The 8871-nt window shown below is 41.4% G+C and overlaps 1 pseudogene; it reads left to right on the forward strand.

Moving 5' to 3' along the window:
- Positions 1-652: 652 nt before the first annotated feature.
- On the forward strand, positions 653-2949 carry LOC110314541 (annotated as a pseudogene).
- Positions 2950-8871: the final 5922 nt, after the last annotated feature.

Raw genomic sequence — 8871 nt, forward strand, 5'->3', positions numbered from 1 at the left:
TGGTCTCTCTGATTTCTAAGTGTTCGAGTTTCATTCTGTTGCTGGGACAAACACCACAGTCAAAAACAAGTTAGAGGAGAAAAGGTTGACTCAGCTTTTCCAAGTCACAGTATATCACTGAGGGAGGCCAGGCCAGGAACGCAAGGCAGGCATTTGAAACAGAAACCATGGAGGAATGCTCTTCGCTGATTCACTTTCAGGTTTATCCTTACCTAGCTTTCCTATACAGCTCAGGATCACCAGCCTAGGGAATGTGTTGCCCACAGTGACCTCCTACATTAATTTAAAAAAAATCAAGACAATCCACCACAGGCATGCTGATAGGCCAATTTCATCTGGATAATCCCTCAACTGGGGTTTATACTCAGGTGACTCTGGGATGTGACAGTTAAAGCTAACTAAGACACCTAGATTAAAGATTTGAGGTCTTGCTATATTTTTGCTCTTTTAGCAGGGATAGGAAAAAGGGGGAGAGTGAAAGTCCAATCAATTTTTCCTTATTTTGTCAACGTGGTTTTGGGTAAAGGGAATCTTAAAATTAGTCACTAACATGAGGATTTAACAGTCTAGGGATATACTTTAGTTGTTAAGAGTGCTTGCCTAACATGAAGGAAGCTGAGTTCGGTTCCTAAAACTACATATACTGGGTTCGATGGTACATGCCTGTAACTTCAGCACTCAAGAGGCTAGGACAGGACTTTCAGAAGTATGCCCCATCATAGTGGGTTTCTGCAAACAGGAGCACTCTTAGTTCTCCACAGAGAGCAGCTCTATTTGCTTGCTGGCCATGTTTTGACAGCTTATCCATGTATGTCTGAGCTAATTGAAGTGTTTCTTCACCTAGATGATATTTGCAATTTCTATTTCACACAAGAAGTAACCTCACACAACACTCTGCTGCTCAAAACCAGTGGAGCATCATGTAGAGTACACAACTGAAAGCAAGACAGAGAAACCTTCTCACCATCACTGTACCAGTCAGCACACATGTGGTGCGTTGAGGCAATGAAGGAAATTACTGTAGGCTTACCAATCAAAGTTGTGGTGGATGTTTTAAGACAAGCTTTTAAGGCTTGTGTAGTCAAGCGTGAATTTAAGAAGGCAGAACAGTTAATTAGACATGCAGTGTATTGGCATGAGATCATTTTGGATCCAAATACCCAAAATACTCTGACACCCTGCTAGATTATGGGTTCTACTTATTCAATACAGACAATATCTGCAAGTTTGTTGCAATTTACCAGGCAGCCCTCACATTCCACAGTCAAGTGTTCGGTGGCGACAGCTCATAGGCTTACTCTTCGTATGTTCACCAGCACAGCTCTGGAAAGTTTGTGCTACTTCATGCAGAAACAGTCACTGGTATCATTACTCGCATGTGGGACCGTGAAAAGCAGCCTGTTTTCTGGGTGAGCTAGGTTTAAACCCCAGAGACCTAGCAGGTGTTCCTGCAAAGAGTGGAAGGTGTTTGCCACGCTCCCAGACACTAGGCTCCTGATACAAGGCCTCAGCTCTCCATAATTCTGTAGCCATCAGTCACGCAGGGCAAGGCCCCAAGTCCCTCCACAGGTAGAGGACATGACTACAGATTATGTAGCCTCAAGACAAATCTCCATTTTAATGAGGCACCTAAAGGCCTGAAGGGCTTAGCCAATAAACTCTCCTTCCCAGACACTCCTCCCTGCAAAAGGTATTTAACCTCAGGCCCACCCTGAGAAACAGGGGTGGGGGATGTGGTACAGTTTCACTCATCCCAACTCTTAATACCATGGACTGTCTCTTCTCATTGGGACCCGCTCTGGGGAAAATGGAGCAGGTCTTCTTCTAAAGAGCCTCATCTAATCTCACACAGGAGGCCTCCCTGTGCTCTCCCTCAGCCAAGGTTTTCATTAAGCCAAGCCACATGCCCAAACAAATCAAGGACACTTTCCTCCCCATGGGACCAGCCAGAGCTCTCCTCCTCCCCTTTTCCCTTCAGCCCTGGGGCAGAACCAGCCCCTCGGACCCCATTTCGTTCTCAGCTCTTCCACAGCATCTAGCAGCATCTTCGGTGTCCAAGAGCCTGAGAACCTGTCGTCCTCAGCCTCCTTGTGGCCTGGGGACCCCAGCCAATTCTGGCAGGTCTGCGGGGACCTCAGACTGTGCTTTCTGGCCCTGGAGCGAGGTCCTGTGGCTCCTCACAGTCCGATGCCTGCCCCTACGGGGCATGGGGTATGAGCAGTCAAAACTCCCGCATCCCACATCCACAAGCGGCCCTAGCCCTGTAGCAGACCAGACGTGTGACATCATTTTAACCCACACCCACATCCTACCTGAAGATCATCTTTTTTGGCTTCTTCAAAGCAGATGAAAGCACTTATTTTTGAGGAGATTGCAGTCAACTGACGGAGACGGAGCAGAGGTTTCTTCAGGAAGCACACGACTTGCGCTTGTCCTCACTGCAGCTAGCTAAGAAAGCATTCAGAGAATTTAATGTACAGACCGCAAAGCACTATGGGAACCTTGGAAGACTTTATCAGTCAATGAGAAATTTTAAGGAAACTGAAGAAATGCACATAAAGGCAATTCAGATTAAGGAGCAGCTCCTTGGTCAAGAAGATTATGAAGTGACCCTTTCGGTGGGACAGCTGGCATCTCTGTATAATTATGACATGAATCAGTATGAAAATGCTGAGATATACTGTACCTGCGATCCACAGTGATTGGGAAGAAACTGGTGAAGACTAGAATATGATTACCAAGGCCTCACTAAACTTTACAACTCCACTGGAAATTGCAGGAAAGTGTTTGGGTATCACAACATTCTGTCTAACTGGAACCAGTTGCGAGATTGACAGTATTCAGTGACTGATGCCCTTGAAGAAGTCACCAGCAGCCCCCAGTCCACTGAAGAAGAGGTGAGTGCAGTCCTTCCTGATGTTTCAGAATGTTGAGGGGCCAGGCTGCTAAGGGACAGCCTCAGCTAACAATGACCTTTTCCCAGACTCTGGGGAATTCATACTGTGAAATCAAAACCATGTTGTTTTTAGGGCTGGCATTTGCATTGACCCACAATATCTCTCAAGGCAAAGTGGGCAAATTATTGACCGTTTTAAATATCCTTAGAGTATGCTCTTCAAGGTATCTGTAGCCCAGTGGTGAGATTAGGAGTAAACAGGTGTTACAGAGGAAAATCACTATGGACTAACTTGATAATGATATGAAATGATGGGCTTTCTTTGTTAGAACATGGCTTCTCTGTGGGGAATCAATTTAAACTGAGACAGGATTAACAAGGACCCTGCAAGGGGTAAAGGCTGGAAGCAGAGGAGTTGGCTTTTGGCAGGGTGCCTTGGATGGAGAGACAGGCTGGCTGATCATGCTGCCAGGTCCTATGAGATCAACAACACTGCTGTCAAGGGTGGGAAGAGGGGGATGAGTAATGAGGGCTGCTTAATGAAGCAGAATGGTTAAGATGCAATTTAAGTATTGGGCTGCATCCCACATGCACTGCCATACAGCATGGAGGCTACAGCCCTCCATGATCAGCCCTCTCCTGTGGGAAAGAGAACTATATAAAGCAAAAGAAGATTGAAAGTCTCTTAAGAACAAGTGTCTTGCTGGGCATGGAGGCACATGCCTTTTTTTTTTTTTTTTTAAGATTTATTTATTGTATGTAAGTACACTGTAGCTGTCTTCAGACACTCCAGAAGAGGGCATCAGATCTTGTTATGGATGGTTATGAGNAGACACTCCAGAAGAGGGCATCAGATCTTGTTATGGATGGTTATGAGCCACCATGTGGTTGCTGGGATTTGAACTCTGGACCTTTGGAAGAGCAGTCAGGTGCTCTTACCCACTGAACCATCTCACCAGCCCTTTAATCCCAGCACTCGGGAGGCAGAGGCAGGCAGATTTCTGAGTTCAAGGCCAGCCTGGTCTACAATGTGAGTTCCAGGACAGCCAGGGCTATACAGAGAAACCCTGTCTTGGAAAACAAAAACAAAAACAACTCCTACAACACCCAGAGGAAGCTTGACTCCCAGGAGCTCTGATATACCCAGATCACAGGAGCTCCAATACACCAGGATGTCAGGATCCCAGAGACAGCTTGCTTCCCAGAAGCTCTGCCACACCCAGGATCTCAGAATCACAAGGTAACAGAATAACAGGATCACAGAGAGAGCTGGACTCCCAGGAATTCTGACACAACCAGGATGACAGGAGAGACAGGCTCCAGTCAGAGACAGCAAGGCTAGTAAGCACTAGAGATAGCCAGATGGCAAAAGGCAAGTGCAAGAGTATAAGCAACATCAGAACCCAGTACTTCCACCATACCAAGGTTATCCTGGATATCCCAACACACCTGAAAAGCAAGATTCAGATCTAAAATCCCATCTCATGAATATTATAGAGGACTTTAAGAACATAAATAACTCCCTAAAAGAAATACAGGAGAACACAGGCAAAACAAGTAGAAGTCCTTAAAGAAGAAACACATAAATCTCTTAGAGAAATACAAGAAAACACAAACAAGTAAAGGAATTGAGCAAAACTGTCCAGGATCTAAAAACAGAAATAGAAACATTAAAGAAAACACAAAGGGAGACAACTCTGGAGATGGAAAAACCTAGGAAAGAGACCAGGAATCATAGATGCAAGCATCATCAACAGAATATAAGAGAAAGAAGAGAGAATCTCAGGTGCAGAAGATACCATAAAAAACAATGACACAACAGTCAAAGAAAATGCAAAATGCAAAGAGCTCCTAAGCCAAAACCCCCAGGAAATCCAGGACACAAGGAAAAGACCAACCTAAGAATAAAAGGTACAGAAGAGAGTAAAGACTCCCAACTCAAACGGCCTGAAACATCTTCAACAAAATTATAGAAGAAAACTTCCCTAATCTAAAGAAAGAGATGCCCATAAACATACAAGAAGCTTACAGAACACCAAACACATTGGAGCAGAAAAGAAATTCCTCCTGTCACGTATTAATGAAAACATCAAATGAACAAAGAAAGAATATTAAAAGCTGTAAAGGTAAAAGGTCATGTAACTTATAAAGACAGACCTATCAGAATTACACCAGACTTCTTACCAGAGACTCTAAAAGCCAGAAGATCTTGGGCATATATCATACAGACCCTAAGAGAACAAAAATGACAACCCAGGCTACTATACCCAGCAAAAATCTCAATTACCATAGATGGAGAAACCAAGATATTACATGACAAGACCAATTTAAAAAAATATCTTCTCACCAGTCCAGCCCTACAGAGGATAATAGAAGGAAAAGTCCAACAGAAGGAAGGAAACTACACCCAAGAAAAAGCAAGAAATTAATTTTCTCACAACATACCCAAAAGAAGAGAACCACACAAACATAATTTCACCTCTAACAACAAAAACAACAGGAAGCAACAATCACTGTTGCTTAATACCTCTCTACATCAATGGAATCAATTCCACAATAAAAAGACATAGATTAACAGACTAGATAGGTAAACAAACCCAACATTTTGCTGCATACTGGAAACATACCTCAGTGACAAAGAAAGACACGACCTCAAAGTAAAAGGCTGGAAAATAATTCCAAGCAAATATTCCCAAGAAATAAGCTGGAGTAGCAATTCAAGTATCCAATAAAATAGATTTTCGATCAAAAGTTATCAAAAAAGATGGGCAAGGACACTACATACTCAAAGGAAAAATCCACCAAGATGAACTCTCAACTCTGAACATCTATGCCCCAAATACAAGGGCACTCACATTTGTAAAAAAAAAAAAAATGTTGCTGAAGCTCATAGCATGCGATAATAGTAGATTTCAACACCCCATTCTCACCAATGGAGAGATCATGGAAACAGAAACTAAACAGANACAGTGAAACTAACAGAAGTTATGACCAAATGGATTTAACAATAATCTGCAGAACATTTCACCATAAAACAAAGAATATACCTTCTTCTCAGCACCTCATGGCACCTTCTCCAAAATTGGCAATATAATCAGAAACAAAACAAGTCTCAACCAATACAAGAAGATTGAAATAATCCTATGCATCCTATCAGGTCACCAAGGTCTAAGGCTGGTCTTCAATAACAGCAAAAATAATAGAAAGCCCACATACACATGGAAGTTGAACAGTGCTCTCTCTGCTCAATGATAACTTGGTCAAGGAAGAAAGAAAGAAATTAAAGACTTTTTAGAGTTTAATGAAAATGAAGGCACAACATACCCAAACTTATGGGACACAATGAAAACAGTGCTAACAGGGAAACTCATAGTTCTGAGTGCCTCCAAAATGAAACTGGAGAGAGCATACACTAGCAGCTTAACAGCATACCTGAAAGCTATAGAACAAAAAGAAGCAAATATACCCAAGAGGAATAGACAGCAGGAAATAATCAAACTCAGGGTTGAAACAACCAAATAGAAACAAAGAGTACTATGCAAAGAATCAAGAAAACCAGGAACTAGTTCTTTGGAGAAAACCAACAAGATAGATAAACCCTTAGCCAGACTAATCAAAGGGCACAGAGACGGTATCCAAATTCACAGAATTAGAAACGAAAAGGGAGACATAACAGAAACTGAGGAAATTAAAAAAAAATTCAGATCCTACTACAAAAAAAGCCTATACTCAACAAAACTTGAAAATCTAAATGAAGTGGATGAATTTCTAGACAGATACCAAGTACCAAAGTTCAATCAGGATCAGATAAACCATCTAAACATCCCATAACCCCCAAGGAAATAGAAGCAGTTGTTAAAAGTCTTCCAACCATAAAAAGCCCAGGAATGGGTGGGTTTAGTGTAGAATTCTATCAGACCTTCAAAGAAGACCTAATACCAATACTTTTCAAACTACTCCACAAAATAGAAACAGAAGGAACACTACCCAATTTGTTCTATGAAGTCACAATTACATCTGCTTATACCTAAACCATACAAAGACCCCACAAAGAAAGAGAACTTCAGACAAATTCCCCTTATAAATATCGATGCGAAAATACTCAATAAAATTCTCCCAAACCGAATCCAAGAACACATCAAAACGATCATTTACCCTGATCAAGTAGGCTTCATCCCAGGGATGTAGGGATGGTTTAATATAAGGAAAACCATCAATGTAATCCACTATATAAACAAACTCAAAGGGGAAAAAAAACCCACATGATCATCTCATTAGATGCTGAAAAAGCCTTTGACAAAATACAATACCCCTTCATGTTAAAAGTATCAGAGTGATCAGGAATTCAAGGTGCATACCTAAACATAATAAAAGTGATATACATCAAACCAATAACCAACATCAAACTAAGTGGAGAGAAACTTGAAGCAATTCCACTAAAATCAGGGGCAAGACAAGGCTGCCCATTCTCCCCCTATCTATTCAATATAGTATTTGAAGTTCTAGCAAGAGCAATTAGGCAACAAAAGGAGATCAAGGGTTACAAACTGGAAAGGAGGAAGTCAAGAGATCACTATTTGAGAATGATATGATAGTATACATAAGCGGCACCCAAAAAACCCACAAGAGAATTCCTACAACTGATAAACAATTTCAGCAAAGTGGTTAAACATAAAATTAACTGAAACAAATTAGTAGCTTTCGTCTACACAAAGGATAAACAGGCTGACAAAGAAATTAGGGAAATGACACCATTTACAATAGTCACAAATAATATAAAATATCTTGGTGTGATTCTAACAAGCAAGTGAAAGATCTTTATGACAAGAACTTCAAGTCTCTAAAGAAAGAAATCCAAGAACTCAGAAGATGGAAAGATCTCCCATGCTCATGGATTGGCGGGATTAACATAGTAAATATGGATATCTTACCAAAAGCAATCTACAGAGACAGGCAGGAAATAATCAAACCAGGGCTGAAATCAACCAAGTAGAAACAAATACAAAAGAACTTCTGGGGGAATCACCATCCCTGACCTCAAGCCGTACTACAGAGAAATAGTGATAAAACAAACAAACAAACAAATAAACAAACAAACTACATGGTATTGGTACAGTGACAGGCAGGTAGATCAATGGACTAGAACTGAAGACCCAGAAATGAACCCACACACCTCTGGTCACTTAATCATTGACAAAGAAGCCATCCAGTGGAAAAAAGACACCATTTTCAACAAATGGTGCTGGTTTAACTGGTGGTCAGCATGTAGAAGAATGCAAATTGATCCACTCTTATCTCCTTCTACAAACAAAGCTCAAGTCCAAGTGGATCAAGGACCTACACATTAAACCAGATACACTGAAACTAACAGAAGAGAAAGTAGGGAAGAGCCTTGAATACATGGGCACAGGGGAAATTTTCCTGAACAGAACACCAACAGCTCATGCTCTAAGATCAACAACTGAGAAATGGGACTTCATGAAATTGAAAACCTTCTGTAAGGCAAAGGACACTGTCAATAAGACAAAACAGTAACCCACAGATTGGGAAAAGATCTTTACCAATCCTACATACAATAGAGGGATAATATCTAAAAAATACAAAGAACTCAAAAAGTTAGACTTCAGAGAACCAAACAACCCTATTAAAAATGGGGTACAGAGCTAATCAAAACAATTCAAGAGGAATCTTGAATGGTTGAGAAGCAGTTGAAGAAATGTTCAACATCCTTAATCATCAGGGAAATGCAAATCAAAACAACCCCGAGATTCCACCTCACACCAGTCAGAATGGCTGAGATCAAAAACTCAGGTGACAACAGATTCTGTTGAGGATGTGGAGAAAGAGGAACATTGCTGGTGGGATTGCAAGCTTGTACAACCACTCTGGAAATCAGTCTGATGGTTCATCAGAAAATTGGACATAGTACTACCTGAGGATCCAGCAATACCTTTCCTGGGCATATACCCAAAAGA

The sequence above is a fragment of the Mus pahari genome, chromosome X, assembly GCF_900095145.1.
Source record: "Mus pahari chromosome X, PAHARI_EIJ_v1.1, whole genome shotgun sequence".
Taxonomy (NCBI): Eukaryota; Metazoa; Chordata; class Mammalia; order Rodentia; family Muridae; genus Mus; species Mus pahari.